The 23,858-nt window shown below is 36.4% G+C and overlaps 2 long non-coding RNA genes across 3 annotated transcripts; one reads left to right on the forward strand and one right to left on the reverse strand.

Moving 5' to 3' along the window:
• Positions 1 to 5,690: 5,690 nt before the first annotated feature.
• On the reverse strand, positions 5,691 to 10,627 carry LOC125680689 (uncharacterized). 2 transcript variants are annotated; one of them, XR_008799979.1, is made up of 4 exons: positions 10,445 to 10,627; positions 8,444 to 8,584; positions 7,755 to 8,282; positions 5,691 to 6,732 (listed from the first exon to the last, which is right to left on the reverse strand). It is a non-coding gene; the product is annotated as an uncharacterized LOC125680689 (long non-coding RNA). The 2 variants fall into 2 exon arrangements; XR_008799980.1 differs by having other exon boundaries at positions 7,755 to 8,292.
• A 262-nt stretch (positions 10,628 to 10,889) lies between these two features.
• LOC125680586 (uncharacterized) lies at positions 10,890 to 16,705 on the forward strand. Its single transcript, XR_007372002.2, has 4 exons — positions 10,890 to 11,031; positions 12,460 to 12,575; positions 12,727 to 12,853; positions 13,840 to 16,705. It is a non-coding gene; the product is annotated as an uncharacterized LOC125680586 (long non-coding RNA).
• Positions 16,706 to 23,858: the final 7,153 nt, after the last annotated feature.

Consider the following 23,858-nt stretch of genomic DNA (forward strand, 5'->3'; position numbering starts at 1 on the left):
TGTGTTTTTATCATCTCTTTAATTTACATAAATTTTACTGGATTAAATATCATTTTACGATATTCGTTGACGAGGAAAACACACACATATACACAACAGAATATAAATCTACAAACAAAACCAAAACATTCAAAATAATTACACATGTAGATCTATATCTATATCATGTTAAAATCCAGGAAATTTCAGTGACTTTGCCCTCGACACCCCATCCCCTCACCCTTTCTCACAAGGTCCCACAATTTTCGTCATATTATTCTCCCCGAACGAAGTTTTTCTCTGGTTTCGAATCACAGGCACCTGAAGTGTGGATGGCTTGTAGAGATATTTTGTATATTACCCCTACTACCCCCACCTTGGGAAGGGGGGGGGGGTATATGTACCATGATCTATACAAGCTATCCACACTTCAGGTGCCTACAGTGTGTTTCGCATTATAAAGGACTTTACTTATTGTAGGTCTCTCAGATATACCAATCTTCGTGTAATATTTTTTGGAGGGATCATCTGTATATTTACTTTAACTCGATATTCAAAGTGTCTTTTTTTTATGGGGGTGTCTTTTTTCACGTTTTATCCCAGATGGTTAGTTTTTCCCCTGAGTGTTCTTAGCACAGGCACTTGTTTCTGTAAATAAATCAGTTTTGACCTCTGCATACTAATATTATTAGAATACAGAGGTCAAAACTTATTTACAGAAACAAGTGTAGATCTGTGGTTTTCAGTATACCGGTATTTATTGTTGAGCAGACATGGTAGATGTGCCGAACAGTATTGAATTTTTTTAAATGCAAAAATCGCCGAGCTCGGTTGGCTCCAAAATGGGCCAGAAATCTTTCGTGCGAATTTTGGCGCGTTTTCTTCGCCTACATGTATTTTTTCATTAAAAAATAATTTGTTTGAAATCGCTGTTTGTACCAAAATCATAGGCACCTGGCTTGACAGCACCTGTGCCATTTTCCCTCAATGTAAAATTTGTACAAAAGAATACGCCTCGCTTCGTTCTCTTCCACAGAGTTATCGGTCCTTTCTAATGCGCCTAGCTTGTGTACAAAGAGAGATAACTCAACAACAGTTTTGGCACATTTATTTCTGTAAATTAATCTTTGATCAAATAAAACAATGGAAACTGAATCATATGCGTTGTATCAAACACATCACTGAATGTTATGTATAACGACCATATGTCTTATCTAGTAAATGGATGGTGGGATTTTTGTAATCATGGTATCATTTTGAAGGGTTTATCAAAATAAAATAATCCACCATAGGAATTTTCAAAATTTTGTTTACTGATTGGTTTTTCTCATCTAGAAACATTGATCAAAGTCTATGTGAAGGGCATGTTTCTCATGCAACTCTCCTGGTAAGCTACATACACTTTCTTTTTATGAAAATATGAAATAAAATGAATCATTTAGTACCACACATATTATTAGAAAGTTAGGTTTTTCTTATTTTTACAAAGGACAAATAACTCTTCAAAAAAGTTTAAAGCGCGAAAAGGTCACCCCCGAGCTTCTAATCATTTACCAGTCAAGTGAATTCCATGTACATATAAGTATTTAACAATAAACTTTTTTATTGTTATTATCATCATTCAAATCCTTCAAAATTGTTCAATATCAATCGCTTCGTTATATATGGAATAACTTAAGATGTGAAGTGAACTTCGATAAAAATTCTACGGGATACCCAAACATATCGAATCTTACGAATATCGCGGCGTTTTCGTGTATGTTTCAGGATAACATCCGTGGTCGAGAAATGTTGTTTTGAAATATAAAAGTCGAGGCATTAGCCGATCGAGGCTTTCTATATTTCAAACAACATTTCGAGATCAAGGAGGTTATCTTGCAACATATACGAAAACAATAAGTTTATTTCTATTCTACTACGGCACAGAAGTTTTCCTATATTGCTACGAATTAGATCACTCTGACGTCATGACATTTTCCGAAAGGGTCTACATTGTTTTTTGCTGACGAAAAGGGTGAGATGATAGGGGCATTCTAAATCTCTTTTCTTTTTTCTTTTTTTTAAATATTTCAAGTATTTAGTTTGATGAAAGGGGAAGATAACGAACAGTGATCAATCTCATAACTCCTATAAGCAATACCAAATAGAGAGTTGGGCAAACACGGACTCCTGGATATACCAGAGGTGGGATCAGGTGCCTAGGAGGAGTAAGCATACCTGTCGACCGGTCACACCCGCCGTGAGCCCTATATCTTGATCAGGTACATATTACATGTGTTTCGCTGTCAGATTAATGCAGACGATTGGTTTATACTGAATGACAAATGTTCTTCAGTCACTTCTGAATTTATTTTACAACATATATTGATTAATATTTATTATGATAAAATGGAATTGTCAATCATCGACTTTATTGTTGCATTTGCAAGCGAGATGTGTATCAATTTTCAGTTAATACGTATGAAGGTAAATCGTAGAATAACGACCGCGGCATTCCTTTGATCTTTACACTAACCTCGGTAGAATATTGTTTTATGGATAGTTCTAATTGAATACTCTTCACAGAGAACGGAAATATGCCCATTCAATGGGCTTCTATTTGATTTCGGGCTTTCATAAAAGTGCTGATTTTCCAATGACAGAGAGCTCTAGAATAAATTGGGGACCGATGTCTTGGATACTGGGATGCACTAACTACTGATAATTTCGCCATATATCCTAACTAGACAATCCCCTCTAAAGGTATGGATAAAAGATCCCCATTTCTTAGTGCGCCTTGAGATTTTTTATCCTATTTTGCATGGTTTTCTCATAGACACGCAAAAGTTATAGATAATGAATTTTGGGTGTGTGTGTTTTTTAAATAATTATGAAGAAAACGAACGACAGAGACCAATTTACACGAAATTCTCTAACTGTATTGAAGTGGTCGAGCAAGTGGTAGGAGATCTGACCAAATGATATATATCATTCGAACCAGAATTCACTGCATCACCTGATAGGCTAAATAATTCGTAAGAATTATCTATATAAAGAAAACTATGGGCCACTGTCTAACCCATCCTCATGGACATCTGCACTCTCCATAGGGCCAAAATAAAAATATTGTTTGTTTCCCCTCGCCCGACCGAGTCTGAAAATTCACACCGACCTTCTGGTGAAGTTTTTTTTTTAATTTTAAGAAAAATTCAAGGTCGTTTCTGGTGCAGATCAGTATTTTATAATGACAAAAATTTTCTATATCTTCTTTGGTTTCAATCCAAAATTAAAAAATAATAATACGAATACAGGAGGTGTTCTGGTCCGAAATCTAGAAATTTCGCCCCCTCCAGCTGGAGGCGGCATTCTCTGGTTGATTTCAAATACTTACAAGCCGAATTCAATTTTAAGCTCATAACTAATCAATAAAACGATTCTTCTTGTACTTACTAATATCGATTTTATGGGTTCTTTCATCACATAAACAGTCTCTTGAAAACATTTTATCAAACTGTCGAGCTTTGTTTTGAGTCACGAGACTCGTTTGCTCAAATGGCAGTGAAAATTCGGTTGACTACAATTGTTGGCTTCTGTTTAATATCGAATTTTGGATTGATATTTTCTTTTAATCGATATTAATAAGTACAAGAATCATGATTGTTTTATTGATTAGTTACAAGTGAGTTTAACATTGAATTCGGCTCGCAATTCGGACTAGTGATCTGCAAGATCGAGATGGAGAAATGTTGTCTATACGAGGAGCGCGGAAACAAGAGAATTCGGGGCAATCCAGTGTGCAAGTTGTGTTCTTCAGCAGGGGAAAGTGTTGATATTTCGGACGGATGCGATATTTTTGACAGTCAATCAGAAGCATTCTCAATTTAACTTATTTCTGAACTAATGCTATATTTACAAACTGGAAAACACCTAATTATATGCACATGTGTAACTCAGCTCTGATTGGTTGATGTCAGCATCCATTTTGTTTGATCGGCAAAATCAAGTCTCGTTGAAACGTTTTCTGGTAAACTAGATCTACCGATATCATTTAAAAATATAATCAAAATCACTATCATATATAAATTAAGATAATGTGCAAAAAACAAAAGCATAAAATGTCAGTGAACCATAAATAAAAGACAGCAACCGAGTTTACCAATTTTATAACACCATGTGTCCAAAACTAACACCATTGTCCATAGTTGCAACATTCTCCCTAACTTTATTTAAGTGTTAGTATGTGGTATAAATAGCAGAGAAAATTCTGATGAAACCCAATGTTCGTCGAATCAACCAATATGTATACATGTAGTCCAATGCCTAAGTTTAGTGGTTAGATAATGAGCATTTCCAAAATACATGAAGTACTGTCCGAAATATCGACACCTTCCCTAATTGCAAAACGTGGCAATCAAAGCAGAATTTACGCGAGAACTGACTATACGAGTTTGATGAGGAAACATGGATGATGTGCTTCACGACGTTTGGTATCGGGCATTGTTAATGGTTATGGGAATTTCATAATAAATAAAATTCTGCTAGCTAAAAAAAAAAAAACTTTTTACCTACCTACCGACCTTCCTCTGAAATTTAGGGTCGGGAGAGGGGAAACAAACATATTTTTAAATGTGGCCTAGTAAATTGGTGTAAGGGTTGGTTGTACTCTGCGTTCAAAAAACAAACCACGATTGTATCCTGCAATGACGTTTGTACGGAAGCCGATAGGTGCCAAGGTATAGAATTAATATTTATTTAACTGGCGGCCGCCACTTAATTTATGTGGCGACCGCCACTTAATTTAACTGGCGGCCGCCACTTCTTTTCTGGCGGCCGCCATATAAATTAACTGCCGGCCGCCATAGAAATTAACCGGCGGCCGCCAGTTATTTCATCTGGCGGTCGCCACTTAATTTAAACATGGCGGCTGCCAATTGCAAAAACATTTTAATTTGTATGGCTGAGTGATTATTTTGGAAAGATTTAGAATAGCACGCAGCATCGTCAATTAATCTTATTTCACATGTGAAAATAATTTAGTTTGCATGTGAAAATAACAGAAATTGAACGTTGTCAAAAAAATGGAGGGTCAGCCCCGTGGTTCTACGTATTTAACAGCACAATCGAAAAACAATAATTTAATGCTCTTAAGTACGGAAGCCGATAGGTGCCAGGGTATAGAATTAATATTTATTTAACTGGCGGCCGCCACTTAATTTATGCATGGCGGCCGCCACTTATTAACTGGCGGCAGCCATATAAATTAGCTGGCGGCCGACAGTTATTTTATCTGGCGGCCGCCACTTAATTTAAACATAGCGGCTGCCTATTGCAAAAACATTTTAATTCGTATCGCTGAGTGATTATTTTGGAAAGATTTAGAATAGTACGCAGACACGCAGCATCGTTTTTCAAAGTGTAGGGACAGTCGTCGGAGAAGTTGACAAGCTTTCTAGAAAAGGAACCTAAAATGTCTCTTTTGCCCAAACTTCGTACTCCTAAATATTGGAGGGAGGGGACTCCGTTCATCCTTCAATTGATCAGTTCATTCATTGTTACATTTTTACCATTCATTACTACCACCAAAATAGTGGGGTGGGGGCCAATCCGCCAATTAATCTTATTTCACATGTGAAAATAACTTAGTTTGCATGTGAAAATAACAGAAATTGAACGATGTCAAACAAATGAAGGGTCAGCCCCGTGGTTCTACGTATTTAACAACACAATCGAAAAACAATAGGCTAATTTAATGCTCTTAATTGTATATATGCAAGGTGAAGATAACGAACAGTGATCAATCTCATAACTCCTACAAGCAATACAAAATAGATAGTTGGGCAAACACGGACCCCTGGACACACCAGCCGTGAGCCCTATATCCTGATCAGGTAAACGGAGTTATCCGCAGTCAAAATCAGTGTGCCAAGAACGGCTTAACAATCGGTATGAAACACGTCAGACAGCATTTGACCCAATGCGAGGTTGTATTGACGAACTAGATCGTTATAACGACCATAGAATTTGCGAAATGCTGACTTCAATCGAGACTGTTGAAATCCCTGTACCATCAACTTGTTTGTCAGTAGCTTACCTCGATTTAAAAACTGACTATACCCAGAACAAGCTCTTGCATATCGAATCAGTTGAGATATATAAACACCATATGCAGGTGATAATGGAATATTGCTACATAAATATGGGAAGTTGACGATGGAGAAGCTGAAATCATCCCGTTTGTCATACAGTTGAGTTGTTAGTTTGCCGTTAATGTCTACTTTCAATAAAATATCTAAGTATGAAGCAGAAGTGGACGACTCTGTGGTGTCCTTTATTTCGAGCCCAAATACATAAGGGTCTTAGTACAGTTTCCATCACATCCATTCATATTCCTGGTCATCCATCTCCAACAATCTAGACATTACTTAGTTCTCTCCATGCCAAAACACAGGACTGAGACTCTCTCCAATCCACTCTCTTCTATTGCTACCATCTTGATCTCATTCAAGTTTCTCCATTCTGCAATCTTTCTTTCTGCTTCTACTGTTCCTCTCCAGGTTGTTTTCGGTCTCTTAAATGCCCTCTTCCCTTCTGGTGTCTAACCTAACGCCATCTCACTGTCATTGTCACCTCCCCTCCATAGTCCTGGCTGCCACTTCCCTGTTTTCCATAATTTTCTGCTACTTTATCCCCAGTATCCTCTGCAAGCATCTGATATGGTAAGCATCTATTGACTTTCCAGCTATTCACCTTTCAAGACATGGACATGCAAAATTTCTGAAAAAATAAATGCAAATATACCCTATGATAAATTTTAAATACATGCGTCTTAAACAGTACAAGAGGCCAAAGAGCCACATCACTCAATGGAGTCACCTTGGCCCTGCCAATTGTACAGCTGTTGTGATTTTAAAAAGATTTCAGTCTTTATTCCTATGAAAAATGTTGATCCCATATTGTGGCCCCAGCCTACATGAACCCCAAGGATCACAACATTACTGAAAATGAATTCACATTACACAGAAATGCCTCAACACCAATATGATCGACAAGATCTTGCTGTTCTGGATAAGACCAAGGTCACAAGGTAATTGATTATGGTACATGCATGATACAAAAGATCTTGCCATAAGAAATCTATATACAAAATATGAAAGCTCTGTCTTAAATAGTTGAGATATTGAATAGCCTAGGTCAGATTTTTATCAAAAGTAGGTCAAACTTCCAGGTCAAAGTCACAAGATCAAACACCGTTGCATCACATGAAAGAACTTTTCGTAAAAAATGTATATACAAAATATAAAAGCCCTAGCTTAAATAGTTCAAGAGATATTTTTAAAAAAGATTTTTCCTATATACTTGTATGCAAAACCTTTATCCCCTATTGTGGCCCACCCTACCCTCGGGGCCATGATTTTAACAAAATTGAATCTGCACTATGTCAGAGAGCTGTCATGTAAATTTGAACTTTTCTGGCCCAGTGGTTCTAGCGGAGATTTTTAAATGCCCCCCCCCCCCACCTATTTTTACATTTTTGTGATTATCGCCCCTTTGAAGGGGGCATAGTCTTTCATTTCAACAAACTTGAATCCCCTTAACCCATGGATGATCTATGCCAAGTTTGATTGAATTTGGCCCAGTGGTTCTGGAGAAGATGAAAATGTGAAAAGTTTACAGACAGATGGCAGATACAAAGTGATTAAAATAACTTACTTGAGCTTTCAGCTCAGGTGAGCTAACAATATATCTTTTAAGATGTTTCAGCATATATATATCTTTTATTAATAATAACTTCTTACCCTGTCCCTTTTCTTTTCAGTGGAATGAAATCTGGGTTGTAAGATGGTAGATACATTTTTATCCATTCTTCAGCTTTCTGGAAATGTCATGTAACAGAGACAATTTTATGCCTCTGATGGGATTTGAACCCGGGTCTCTGACACTAAAGTCCAGCACTCTACCAATCGAGCTAAAGGGTTAACCCACTAGCCAGAGCTAGTAGGAATGCCATATCACTCACACTACCACATTGTCCCCCTCCTTTTTAAGAGTCGTCCCTGACTCTTCCGGAGTGCCAACACCTGTGGGGCGAAGTACTGAAGACAATATCTCTCACCCGCCAGAGATAACCCAGGTCCCAACGTGGGCGCCAAATGTAACAGAGACAATTTTATGCCTCTGATGGGATTTGAACCCGGGTCTCTGACACTAAAGTCCAGCACTCTACCAATCGAGCTAAAGGGTTAACCCACTAGCCAGAGCTAGTAGGAATGCCATATCACTCACACTACCACAGTCATTTTGGAGTTTCACACAGGCTTTGTTTCCTGAAATAAACTTTAATTTAAAAAAAATGTTTAGAATTTCTGACTTGATTTTGAACTACATGTATTTGGAATAAGTAAATACTTGTAATGTTCAAGGGACATTATATGGAATGAGCACATGGGATTTTAATATCATTTATATGTATATACTTAGGTGTTACCTTCCCATTGCATGTGTCATGGAAGGATGGTTGTATAGGACATCATCTGCTGATTACAAAGGCCTTTCTTGTTTTTCCTTGATATTTCGAGTTGTACTCCCTTTTCGTCTCAATTACATTGGTTTCCATCTCATGATCTGTCTGAATATTGAAACTGTTATAAGATTTCTCATATGAATTAAAATGTAGATATTTATACTGGAGACTATTATTTTCATATAATTTGTCCATTTAACAAGCCTAAAAGATCTTGTATGCAGATGCTTTGTGTTACCACCATGATTTTGACCTTCAATTCTTATTGAATCTAATCTGGGTAGATCTACAGTTCACGCTTGCCTTTTATATTGCATCAAAATTATTTGCCTGCATCATTAAAATTGCATGTGATGCACGTTATACGTATAAATTACACCTTCTTTGAAAAGTAACATAAAGTCAAAGGTCATAGTTAAAAAAGATAATATGGTAGATCCATGAAAGTAGGTTCAAAGTAGCTTATCACCTCCATTATGATAGGATAAACTTCCTGAAGCTGGAATATTACAAAATTTTACTAATTAGATTTAGAGTTTGATACAATCTTTTTAATAGATAAAAAATACCCTAGACATTTGTTCCTTACATTTATATTTACTAGTACCTTAATTTGCTAATTAATACATGCAAAGGTAGCAGTATGTTTACTACATTCTTTGGTTGTGTGGCACTAGCATCTATTGTTTTCAAGATAAAAGATCTCCAACACCAGGGACTGAATCTTCAATTTATGCCATAAAGTAATAGTTAGGAGATGTATAAATTCACTTAATTAAAGAAAAAGTAATTACATGTAGTTAGTATGATCTATCTCTGAATACCATAGAGGCATAGCAGGGTTGGGCGGTTAAAACCGCCCCCCCCCCCCCCCCCCCCCCCCCCCGTTTTAACCAGTGGTTTTAACCGTCCCGGTCAATACTCCCCAAGTGGTCAATAATGGTCAATTGTGATTTAAACTGTCCATTTTCCTATTTTTGTACATTTCTTGCAAAGATAAAGATAAATTAAGTCTTTTCATTATAATATATGGATCAATTGTTGATTAATATTTTTCATTAGATAATCAAATGTAATTTCATAAGTTTAATATATTTGGTTTGCTAAAACTGACCGAAATATCTTCAGTACCTACCAGAGGGTCACAGTTCTATAACATAGCTTGATTATTGGAGACAGACCTCTTAATACATGTACCTGGACAGATTAAGAATAAAAGGTAGCTGGACATTACCTGAGCCCAGGAAGCAGAGTGGACAGGTGTTTTATAAAATACGCATAGGCTGGGACCAGAGATGATCAGTGTATCTGTTATTGTTGTGAAAACATCACTTACCCACCCTCAAATGTTTATTCAACAGTTAAAATGAAGATTGATGAAACAATACTTATACTAAGGTAGTTCTTGTTAAATTAAGGAATTTGAACAGAAACTTTTACATCTCCCCAATTCAACAGAGTCATTTGTACATTATTTATGTAATATTATGACATAAGTATATTATTACAAACAATTTTCAATCGACCAGTATTAACCAGTATTGACCACCGGCCTCATATCGACCACTTTTTTGCCAACCCTGCCCCGGGCATAGACATATAACAGAGATATGTTATCCGTTATATGTCTATGTGAATACATACTGCAACTTTGCATTCTGAACAATTAAACATACACATTTATATAATTATACAAGTCCATATTGCTCTTTTTCCAGCCAATTGTGCATTTACTAGTTCTGGTATACATGCTATAACTGATGAATTTGATTACATCCCTCGCCCCCCCCCCCCCCCCCCCCCCATTTTCATCTTAATACTTTAGCCCCCCCCCCCCCCCCCCCCCCCCGTTGATGTCCACTCCCCCAAATCAATGTCTACTTTCCGATTTTTTGTTGGGGAAACCAGTAGGATAATTTGGTTCAGACTGAGTTTTGCATTTCATTCATGTATAGCCTTACTTACCTGACCTCACCTCTGATATGTCCAGGGATCTATGTTTGCCCTACTTTCAGTTTTCTATTCTTCATGGGATTTATGCGATTAATCGTTGTTCATTATTTTCACTGGTCTACATAACGGTAAGAAAGAAATAAAGAAGTTTTTCCTTCAACGTATCCGCTTCGTTTGTTTATTGCCGCCATTGCGCACTAGCATTCCGGATCGATAAATACTAACTACCGGATACGTCTCTTTCATTTCGCTCATTTCCGCGCGAGACCATGGGTTGTTTTCATCTACCCGTGTAGCACATTCTTATTTATAGAATGTGCTACACGGGCAGATGAAAACAACCCATGGTCTCGCGCGGAAATGAGCGAAATGAAAGAGACGTATCCGGTAGTTAGTATTTATCCGGAATGCTAGTGCGCAATGGCGGCAATAAACAAACGAAGCGGATACGTTGAAGGAAAAACTTCTTTATTTCTTTCTTACCGTTATGTAGACCAGTGAAAATAATGAACAACGATTAATCGCATAAATCCCATGAAGAATAGAAAACTGAAAGTAGGGCAAACATAGATACCTGGACATATCAGAGGTGAGATCAGGTAAGTAGGGCTATTCTATGCATGAATGAAATGCAAAACTCACTGTCTGAACCAAATTATCCTACTGGTTTCACAATCCCATTACATCGAAATGATCATTGTATTTTCGTCCAACCCCCAACAAAAAATCGGAAAGTAGACATTGATTTGGGGGAGTGGATATCAAGGGGGGGGGGGGGTCTAAAGTGTTAAGATGAAAATGGGGGACCCGAGGGATGTAATCAAATTCATCAGTTATAGAATGTATACCAGAACTAGTAAATGCACAATTGGCTGGAAAAAGAGCAATATGGACTTGTATAATTATATAAATGTGTATGTTTAATTGTTCAGAATGCAAAGTTGCAGTATGTATTCACATAGACATAAAACGGATAACTCATATCTGTTATATGTCTATGCCCGGGGCAGGGTTGGCAAAAAAGTGGTCAATATGAGGCCGGTGGTCAATACTGGTTAAAACTGGTTAATACTGGTCGATTGAAAATTGTTTGGTATATATAATATACTTATAAGTCATAATATTACATAAATAATGTACAAACTATGACTCTGTTGAATTGGGGAGATGTAAAAGTTTCTGTTCAAATTCCTTAATTTAACAAGAACTACCTTAGTATAAGTATTGTTTCATCAATCATCAATCTTCATTTTAACTGTTGAATAAACATTTGAGGGTGGGTTAGTGATGTTTTCATAACAATAACAGGTACATTGGTCATCTCTGGTCCCAGCCTATGCTTATTAACACCTGTCCACTCTGCTTCCTGGGCTCAGGTAATGTCCAGCTACCTTTTATTCTTAATCTGTCCAGGTACATGTATTAAGAGGTCTGTCTCCAATAATCAAGCTATAGATGCTAGTGCCACACAACCAAAGAATGTAGTAAACATACTGCTACCTTTGCATGTATTAATTAGCAAATTAAGGTAATAGTAAATATAAATGTAAGGAACAAATGTCTAGGGTGTTTTTTATCTATTAAAAAGATTGTATCAAACTCTAAATCTAATAAGTAAAATTTTGTAATATTCCAGCTTCAGGAAGTTTATCCTATCATAATGGAGGTGATAAGCTACTTTGAACCTACTTTCATGGATCTACCATATTATCTTTTTTAACTATGACCTTTGACTTTATGTTACTTTTCAAAGAAGGTGTAATTTATACGTATAACGTGCATCACATGCAATTTTAATGATGCAGGCAAATAATTTTGATGCAATATAAAAGGCAAGCGTGAACTGTAGATCTACCCAGATTAGATTCAATAAGAATTGAAGGTCAAAACCATGGTGGTAACACAAAGCATCTGCATACAAGATCTTTTAGGCTTGTTAAATGGACAAATTATATGAAAATAATAGTCTCCAGTAATATCTACATTTTAATTCATATGAAAAATCTTATAACAGTTTCAATATTCAGACAGATCATGAGATGGAAACCAATGTAATTGAGACGAAAAGGGAGTACAACTCGAAATATCAAGGAAAAACAAGAAAGGCCATTATGAATCAGCAGATGACACATGCAATGGGAAGGTAACAGCTAAGTATATACATATAAATGATATTAAAATCCCATGTGCTCGTTCCATATAATGTCCCTTGAACATTACAAGTATTTACTTATTCCAAATACATGTAGTTCAAAATTAAGTCAGAAATTCTAAACATTTTTTTTTAATTAAAGTTTATTTCAGGAAACAAAGCCTGCCTGAAACTCCAAAATGACATTTCCAGAAAGCTGAAGAATGGATAAAAATGTATCTACCATCTTACAACCCAGATTTCATTCCACTGAAAAGAAAAGGGACAGGGTAAGAAGTTATTATTAATAAAAGATATATATATGCTGAAACATCTTAAAAGATATATTGTTAGTTCACCTGAGCTGAAAGCTCAAGTAAGCTATTTTAATCACTTTGTATCTGCCATCTGTCTGTAAACTTTTCACATTTTCATCTTCTCCAGAACCACTGGGCCAAATTCAATCAAACTTGGTATAGATCATCCATGTGTTAAAGGGATTCAAGTTTGTTGAAATGAAAGACTATGCCCCCTTCAAAGGGGCGATAATCACAAAAATGTAAAAATAGGCGGGGGGGGGGGCATTTAAAAATCTCCGCAAGAACCACTGGGCCAGAAAAGTTCAAATTTACATGACAGCTCTCTGACATAGTGCAGATTCAATTTTGTTAAAATCATGGCCCCGAGGGTAGGGTGGGCCACAATAGGGGATAAAGGTTTTTAAAAATATCTCTTGAACTATTTAAGCTAGGGCTTTTATATTTTGTATATACATTTTTTACAAAAAGTTCTTTCATGTGATGCAACGGTGTTTGATCTTGTGACTTTGACCTGGAAGTTTGACTTACTTTTGATAAAAATCTGACCTATTCAATATCTCAACTACTTAAGACAGAGCTTTCATATTTAATATATAGATTTCTTATGGCAAGATCTTTTGTATCATGCATGTACCATGATCAATTACCTTGTGACCTTGGTCTTATCCAGAACAGCAAGATCTTGTCGATCATATTGGTGTTGAGGCATTTCTGTGTAATGTGAATTCATTTTCAGTAATGTTGTGATCCTTGGGGTTCATGTAGGCTGGGGCCACAATATGAGATCAACATTTTTCATAGGAATAAAGACTGAAATCTTTTTAAAATCACAACAGCTGTACAATGGCAGGGCCAAGGTGACTCCGTTGAGCGATGTGGCTCTTTGGCCTCTTGTACTGTTTAAGACGCATGTATTTAAAATTTATCATAGGGTATATTTGCATTTATTTTTTCAGAAATTTTGCATGTCCATGTCTTGGAAGGTGAATAGCTGGAAAGTCAATAGATACTTACCATATCAGATGCTTGCAGAGGATACTGGGGATAAAGTAGCAGAAAATTATGGAAAACAGGGAAGTGGCAGCCAGGACTATGGAGGGGAGGTGACAATGACAGTGAGATGGCGTTAGGTTGGACATCAGAAGGGAAGAGGGCATTTAAGAGGCCGAAAACAACCCGGAGAGGAACAGTAGAAGCAGAAAGAGAGATTGCAGAATGGAGAAACTTGAATGAGATCAAGATGGTAGCAATAGAACAGAGTGGATTGGAGAGAGTCTCGGTCCTATGTGTTTCGGCATGGAGAGAACTAAGTAATATCTAGATTGTTGGAGATAGGATGACCAGGAATATGAATGGATGTGATGGAAATTGTACTAAGACCCTTATGTATTTGGATAGATTTACATACCATCATGATTTTGCTATGAAAAACTTGAAAAAAAATCCTCAAGTCATATTGTAGCTGACATTGTACATTTGTACTTATTAATATTTCAAATGAACATATTTTTAGACATACAATATCTAAACTTTGGAGTCCATGTACATCTCCACATTGGATAATAGGTTATGATATATGTGTGTGAAATCTTTTCCTATGGTATGCACATGTTAACACATTAGTTTAAATGATGATGTATATCTTATGACTATGGAAGAGAATGTGTTCAGAACAGAATATGTGTCTAGAAGAGTTGTTGCTCTTGAATGTAATTTATTATTTACATGGGGTTGAAAAATAATCCAGCACACAGTAGTACTAAATGCATTATGTTAAAATACATTTATGAATGGTATAAGTTATACTGTCAATTATTGATTAATACACTTTGTGAAATCATATTATTGTTATGTTTAATAAATTTCAAGGCTGCACCTTTGTAAATTTTACAATATAATATTCTGCACTTTGGTATCAAATTCTCTTAACCTAATTTAAGAGTTACATATTCATTAACAGCAAGTTAATTATGATATGCTATGTAGTTTGTCAAAGGGGCATTAGCTGTGAAAGTGATGGCAACCTTTTTATTCAAAATCTCTCAATAAGAATATATATTAATGCCTAATAATAATATTTATTTTGTACAAAAACATGAGAAACCTAATAAAACAACAATAGATTGTCACTTTTAGTGTATAGAAATACATAAGGACGAATTATTGTCTTGCAAGACAATAATCATTTAATCACCAAAATTCATGTGATATTCATACACATTCATGTGCCTGTTTTGGGGGTTAAAAGGTGTTTGAAATAATTAAATACTAGTGTTATCACTGAAATATACATGTATGATATGGAGCAAATTTCATTTAATTTTTTTTTTGGTATCAAAATGACAGCTAATGCCCCTTTAAGAATAACTATTTTCAATGCACATCATAATAACCTTGTTAAGCTTGAAAGAATATTGGTTATAAGGAATCTTGATCATACATGTAAATATTAAAAATATTTTTAATTTCTCCCAAGGAGTTCCTTATAAACAAGCATAAAATCATGATTATAGTACATTGACTCTTGTGTGTTTCAATCTGTTAGACTTTCCCATTTTATTGAATTTCTTGGAAGTTGTGTTTAAAAAAGAATTGGTGGTCTTGGAAAAAGGTTGTTGTAGTGAACAGCAAAGGTCAACTGCTATTCAACAGTCTGTATACCTAGTCACCAAGGGCAAGGGTAGAGGTCATGTGGTTCTGCATTTCACAGGGCCAGTTAAGGGGCTAAAAGAATATAATGTTAATGACAATTATTTTTATGAATAATGAGAGACATCTCCCATCTCTTGTTATAGTGTTCTTTAAAGATTTTGTGGGAGATGAGAAATACTTTATTTGATGCATAGACACCAAATTAAAAGTGGAGCTTGTTGATCCTAAGTAACATCCCTGCCATTATCTTCAATGCAGTCTTTCATGTGTCTTATAAAGGTTTGCAAACACTAGTGCTTGCATAATGCACAGACACGTGAAGTGGGTAGTGTACGTGTACAGATGTTGTGTACACACCACCACCCCTCCACTGTCTACAAAATATACACCTGTAGAACCAGTAATATCACCAGAATATTTTATTTCCCCACCGATCACCTTCATAAGTCATTATGAAGTCAGTTCTACGTTCTATGATCTCTGGTGAGATATTGATACATACCGTACCACTGGATCTAAAAGAAAGACGTTTTACCACCATCCCATTCCAATTTGATATCCTTTACTCTCATGCGCTTTAAATCAGAGACGGGATACTTTTAACTTTGATAAAGTTGAATTTTCCATTATATTCACATGCATAGTAAATTATCCCTTGCGAATTATGATATACTGACTGACACCCCCTCCCCCCTTACATTGCATGGTAGGATGAATCCGCGCCCTTCTTTACATGTATGGTGTTGAAGTTTGGAATAGAGAACATCTGTTATGGATTTTTTGGACCCTTTTTTATTTTCGTTTGATAGTCAAGAATTTTAGACGATCGCGAGTTATCCTCTGCTACCCCCCCCCCCTTCAGGAAAAAAAACCCCACGCTATGTGTCTCTCTGATGCTCTTAAGATTCTTATGTGCAACGAAAATGGAAGTTCAGTAAAATTTCTGGCAACTTGAAAAAAAATAATAGAGGGCGAAGCCCTCTCACGGCCCGAAGGGCCGTGAGAGCGGAGCTCTCCCTATAGGTAACACGTATATACATGTTTAAAAGGAAAATATAGGAAAATAATGAAAAATTAAACCATACCTATGGAACTTGAAAAGTTTGGTACCAATGGCGTCGATTCGAATATTAGCGCGTGGACATGTATTCCTCCATTTTGAATCTCGTCTACCCTAGTTCACGTCGTTCTGAGATGTTACATAAAATCCGTAAAAACCTGTAAATCTTATTTTCTTAACCATACGTGTATATAATCACTCCACGATTAACGCCATGTTTTTTGTTGTGGTTCAAACGCTATGTTTGTAAATTTGCTAAATAACGACGCTGAATATGACGTCACAATGTACTGTTTACATCAATTGCGTTATATTTCCCGCGTTCAATATGTAGGCGGATCAAATATCCAAAATTAGGATGCTTTGATACAGTTCCGTCCTCGTGCTAACTTCGGGTTGTCTTTGTTCTGTTTTGGATATAGATACCAATGCCAAAATTTGTTTGCTTCGCCCTCAAACACGGTCACGCCGTAAAACATATTAGCCCTAAAATAATATATGTCTCTGATATAAAGCCTACCAAAAATACCGTGTAATTTCATTCCAAATGTACCGAGCCAAATTTGTCATGTAATTGGATATGTAAGGTATTTTATATCTATTAGAAAATATTTTATTAAGATTAATTTTTCGAATTTGAATATGGCGTATTATACGCCAACAATTATTCCGGAAATATATTATCTATTGGTGACGTTTCACCCAAGTAAGTATAATCTCGCGAGAATACCGCTTGTTTTGCCTTAGTACGTAAGTCCTCGAGCTCGCGCTTCATACTTCACCGCATATCGAGTAACGTAGTGCAGTAGGCTGTGACGTCATAGCTACTGCCCGTGTAGCACATTCTTATTTATATGGCTTAGACACCAAACACGCGTTTTATCCAATGACAGGGGTCTAGTCTGAGGCAAAACCATCTTTCGACAATGACGTCATAGATAGTTTAACGTCATATAGTGTTATGAATCGTCACAGTTAGCACAACTTTAGCGTAGTGAGCTGCTGTTAACAATGGATGATACCATTGATTTTCATTTGGTAGAGGAAGCTATTAAAAACAGAACAAACATTCTATTCGTCTTCAAGAGGCTATACGTCTGATGATAAAGAATCGCGCTCAGGCAGAATTGACATATATTTAAGAAATCGAAAGTTGGAAGGCAAAATATCAGAATGAGTTGCCGAAAGAAGTTGGCGGCAAAGATGTACTTGATTTTTTCAAATCAGCCCCTTGGCAGGAGACACACCGCTTGGCAGAGATCCATATATATTATTACTACAGTAACTTGATCCGAAGAGTCGGATCACGTCGAGTTGACAGGCGCGGATCATCAGATCACACGAGATGCGATCTGATGATCTGCGCCTATCAACGAGACGTGATCCAACTCTTCGGATCAAGTTACTGTAGTAATGATAAATTTATTATATACCCCCTTCTGCATTTTAAATCCACATTTTTAAGATACTAAATGCAATCCAAATTATCAAAAATACAGGCATACAGTGAAATTATATTTTGCGTACGCAGTTTTGTTTGTGACGCGGCCAATATTTTGCACAAGAAACGTTGCGTTAATGCATTGTGACGGCATCAGTTTCAGAGGATACTGATACGGAATCAGAAAACCACAGTGTGTGATCCGGAAAACCGGATCACACGCTGTGAAATCCACGGTATCAAAGAACGATACATTGATGGGTATATAATAAGGACCGTTATTGGCCATAAGCTGATCATAAATACATCTATTTATTATATACCCATCAATGTATCGTTCGTTGATACTGTGGATTTCACAGCGTGTGATCCGGTTTTCCGGATCACCACACTGTGGTTTTCTGATTCCGTATCAGTATCCTCTGAAACTGATGCCGTCACAATGACGTCACAATGCATCAACGCAACGTTATTTGTGGAAAATATTGACCGCGTCACAAAACAAAACTACGTACACAAAACATAATTTCATGGTATGTCTGTTTTTGATAATTTGGATTACATTTATCATCTTATAAATGTGGATTTAAAATGCAGAAGGGGGTATATAATAAATTTATCATTACTACAGTAACTTGATCCGAAGAGTTGGATCACGTCTCGTTGACAGGCGCGGATCATCAGATCAAACTCGACGCTTCGCGTCTCGTGTGATCTGATGATCCGCGCCTGTCAACTCGACGTGATCCGACTCTTCGGATCAAGTTACTGTAGTAATAATATATATTTATCAGAAAATCCTTAAACACATCCGACGGAACCGGGAGCTGAAAGAAATAGAGGATGAATTCAGGCCCTATGACACACAGCGGAATGCCTTAGAAAACGCTGTCCAGATTCATAAGCAGTCTTTAAGCAATATGAAAGCTCTTTTGATTGATTTGGAAGAAAAACTCTCTAGGAAGAACAAAAGACGTTCCGCCAAGGGCACAGCCAAATTAGAATCTACAATTACACAAGTGTCTCGTCTTCAAGAACGAATTAAAACAACCTCTCAATCATGTATTGAAGATGAGAGAGAGTTACAGAATTTGATAAATAGGAAGACGAAGACCCTACAGATAATGTTTCAGGAGCTGAAAGAATTAGATAAGGGCAGATTTTCCGTGATCATTGAAGTGATTTCAGAGTTTGTAAAACATGTGATTCCTCAATGTGATTTAATTCATGAAAGTGCAGATAATACAGTCGAATCCTTCAAAAACCTACAAACGATTAATATTCGAAAAATTTACAGCCATAATTGGATACGAGTGGCAGAAAGGGCAAAGCTCAAGAAGGCAGGATTTGTTACGGGGGTCGATATGTTTTTGGTGACCAATCCTTCCGTGCAACCAGAGGATCTGTATTTGCACGTAACAGGGGAGGTAATGAGGACAAGAAAGAGACAAATGACTCCACCACACCATTCTGTATCTCAGAAAGAACCAGATACAACACAGAAAGAAATGAGTACCAACCTTGCTAACAGCACGACAACTTGTTCTAGTTTGAATACAGTGCTGAAAAACGGATTAACCATGAAATTCCCATCGCCGTTGGTAGTAGAGTATTCTGAAGATGAGATAGAAACAATAGAACTGCCAGAGGAATCATCTTGTCGTCTTCCAAATCCATTCCACGTCAAAGAATTCTGTGTTTTGCCTGAGGACGACCATCCCTGCAGCAGAGTGAGCGGGGACTATTCAGTGGCGTCAAACAATGATGGCCCCGACACTTCAGAAAATAGCGATATAGGAAGAATGCGTGACATTAGAGTGGTCGCCCACACAGGCTCAGAGAAAAAATGAACTCAGTCTCAAGAAAGGTCAAGTAATTAAACAGACAAAGGCATTTAGCGAAGAAGGATTTGCGTATGGATACACACGTAGAAACAAGCTGTCACTTAAACGGTATGGATGGTACCCCATCAGTGTTGTATCCATTAAGTAAAACTGTCACACTTGGGATCGATGGTTCCGGTATTGTATCTGAAAAGCACTCATTTGAAGAAATAACGTTTTTAAAGCATTGAAAGTTATTATCACATCATCACTTTTTAAAAAAATATATGTATTACAAATCTATGAAACTGGTAAAGCAATATAAAATGTCACGCCTGGGGATTTTAAAATGAAAGAGCTTGCGTCGGAATTTTATCTTTGTTTGTTGTTTATTTCATATCTTTTAATATCTTATACCGGACATTGTGACTTATATATATATATTATTATTATCTTATCATAAATTAACTGGCGACCGCCAGCAGTTATATTAAGTTGCGGCAGTCACATCTGGCGGCCGCTAGATAAATTAACTGGCAATCTAATTACAGATTGATTAACTGGCGGCCGCCATTTAATTTATATGGGGACCGCCAGTTAATAAGTGGCGGCCGCCAGTTAAATTAAGTGGCGACCGCCAGTTAAATAAATATTAATTCTATACCCTGGCACCTATCGGCTTCCGTATAAATACAATTAAGAGCATTAAATTATTGTTTTTCGATTGTACTGTTAAATACGTAGAACCACGGGGCTGACCGTCTATTTTTTTTAACGTTCAATTTCTATTATTTTCACATGCAAACTAAATTATTTTCACATGTGAAATAAGATTAATTGGCGTATCCCCCCCCCCCCCCCCACTCTTTTGGTGGTAGTAATGAATGGTGAAAATGTAATAATGAATGAACTGATCAATTGAAGGATGAACGGAGCCCCCTCCCTCCAATTTAGGAGTACGAAGTTTGGACAAGAGACATTTTAGGTTCCTTTTCTGCTTGTCAACAATATTGTAGAAGACAATTTCTCCTCCGACTGTCCCTGACTCCCTATACACTATGAAAAACGATGCTGCGTGTTTGCGTACTATTCTAAATCTTTCCAAAATAATCACTCAGCGATACGAATTACATTGTTGATGCAATTGGCAGCCGCCATATATAAATTAAGTGGCGGCCGCCAGATAAAATAACTGTCGGCCGCAAGTTAATTTATATGACGACCGTCAGATAATAAGTGGCGGCCGCCAGTTAAATTAAATGGCGGTCGCCAGTTAAATTAAGTGGCGGCCGCCAGTTAAATAAATATTAATTCTATACCCTGGCACCTATCGGCTTCCGTACCTATCGGCTTCCGTATGTTTGAATTTGACATGCGTATCTTTAAAAAATGGATGAAATATTCCTATAAAATTAGTCACACACCTGTCGCTGTTGTTGGTTCCGCGCACTGACGGCATTTTAAAAATTAAAAAAATTATTTATGTTGTAGGTGTACTTTATGCTCTAGGCTGATAAGCAGGCCCTATGCTTTTCTTTGCTGACGTTCGCTTAATTTTGATCGGATAAATGCCTCTCTCTTATCTTATTAATGAACAAAATGGAATCCACACCATAGGAATATATACTACAAGTACCTGAATATCTTAATTATAATATCTATCAAAATTGCTGAAAGATGTTTTGAAGCCTCGTAGGTATACTTGTAGCTAGTCAGCATGGTCACGAAGCTATAACCACTGCACCACATCAACAGACTGTCTGTTCAACGTCAAAGGTGATGGGTCATTCTCTGAGCTACACTTTATGTACAGTCTTACATCCGAACTGAACAATGCAAGATATCAGTATGGCAGTAAATTTCATAACAGTCCCTCGTAAGTCAGGCATCCAGTCACCATGTAGCACCAATCTCTCACCAGAGGGCGCTACGCTACGCTCCACAACACCTCTGTTATCGTCTAATTTACAAGAATTTTGTAAAACAGAGCGTCTTTGAAAATAAAATAAATCTGCATCATTTTCATAAATAAAACATACATTTATGAGTTAAAAACACATTGGTAGGTATCGAAACGCTGTATTACGTTAGTGCAACCTCCATATTTATGGAACTATTTTGTCTTGTCAAATGTATTATTTCACTTTCACTTCGTAACTATGGACTCTACATTAAAAAAAAAACTAGCGAGATTATAATGATGAAAATCTGACATTGCACAAAGAACAGAAACGTGCCTTTCTGTTGGAGTCAAAGACGTCATTTTGTCCGTGCGAGATCATGTGGTTAGCCGAACTATTTATCAGACGATAACAGAGGTGAAAGTGAAGCTTGCGTAGCGCGCCCTCTGGTGAGAGAATGCATGTAGCACAACGTCAGCCACTGAGTCAATCTAATTAAAAATTAGATCTACAATTTAAACGATCAATAACACGGTCAAGATAGATTCATCACAGGCACCTGAAGTATGGATACTACTTACGTAGTGGAATTTATTATATATACAGGTAGAAAGCCAATCTCTAAATCTTACAATAAGCGTGAAACGATTACATCAATCGAAAGAGGGGTGAGATATATGGAGCGCCAAATTAACATAAACTCAAATAATTGAAGATATCTTTAATTATTTGAAGATATCATCAATTCAATTGTTGCTCTCTTTAATTGAATTAATGAGCGTATTAAATCAATTATTGCTCTCATCAAATGAATTAATGCGCACTTCAATTCTTTCTTTTTTTTATAATTTTTTATTTTTGTACACATACCGGTATATCAGATATACAATAATATTATATCCAGAGAAGAAGGGGGGGGGGGAAAACAAAGCATATGAGCTGAAGGTATGTGTGGTTTGAGAAAGAAAGAAGAAGAGGAAGAGAGAGAAGTTAAGAAAACAGAAGGTTCCATCGATTCCATTGGGCATCAAACTTTTCCTTTTTACCATTTTTATACGAAATAAATTTTTGAGTTTCATAAAAAAAATTCATTTGTGAAATTGCAGCACGCACACTCAAGGACTTCTCAGTGCATCTTGCTGTGTACACATAGTATTTAAGCCATAAGACAATAGTGTTTTGTATCAGACTATTATTTTCAATAAAACCAAGAATGAAAGATTTTTTTGTAATAGCTATCTGTAAATCAGTCTTATCTTCTGAAAAAAAAGCTCAAATTCTGCTAGGAATAATTGTAAAAAATCACATTCCCACAGAATATGTTCTATTGTTTCCTCTTCAGAATGACAATGATTGCAGTACTTTGAGTCAATTTTTTTGATTTTGAATAAAAAAGAGTTTGTAGCTAAGATTCGGTTTATAATTCTGTATTGAAACCATTGTATTTTGCTATCTTTTGTCACTCTGAAGGGTATTTTATGAATTATTTTCCATTCTTTAGTGTCAACTTCCAAAAGCTCACTCCATTTTGTTTTGCCTGATGTGATTGAGGTATTTTGATTTATAATTTCATAAAAAAGTTTTGATTTGTTGCATTTCAACACTGTATATATATTTGACATAATCAATGGATTTGTGAGCTTTTTGATAGTTTTGTCACATCCACAATTTTTCACCCAAGCCTTAACAGCATGAATAATGCTATTATATTCTAAAAAAATAATCTTTGTATTTGGATAAGTATTGCAAAATGATTCAAAACCAAGAAATGAACCATCTTCACTGATTATATCATTAAGTTGTCTGATGCCGCTGTCAAACATTTGTTTATTATAAAATGGTTTTCCACCAATATGAATATTTGAGTTATAAAATAGAGGTGCATCGGCAGCAACATCAGACTCTTTACTAAGGTTATGCAATGTAAGCCATGATTTAAATACATCTATCCAAAATTTATTTTTCAATGTTTTCAAGAATATTGTAATGTATTCAATTCCACAGTTCACTAATTTGCTTAAGTCCAACTTTGGAATAAAATGTTCCATCCCTCTATTTGAAAATATGAGATATCTTATCCAAAACAACTTCATAGATG

This window comes from Ostrea edulis, chromosome 2 (assembly GCF_947568905.1).
Source record: "Ostrea edulis chromosome 2, xbOstEdul1.1, whole genome shotgun sequence".
Classification (NCBI taxonomy): domain Eukaryota; kingdom Metazoa; phylum Mollusca; class Bivalvia; order Ostreida; family Ostreidae; genus Ostrea; species Ostrea edulis.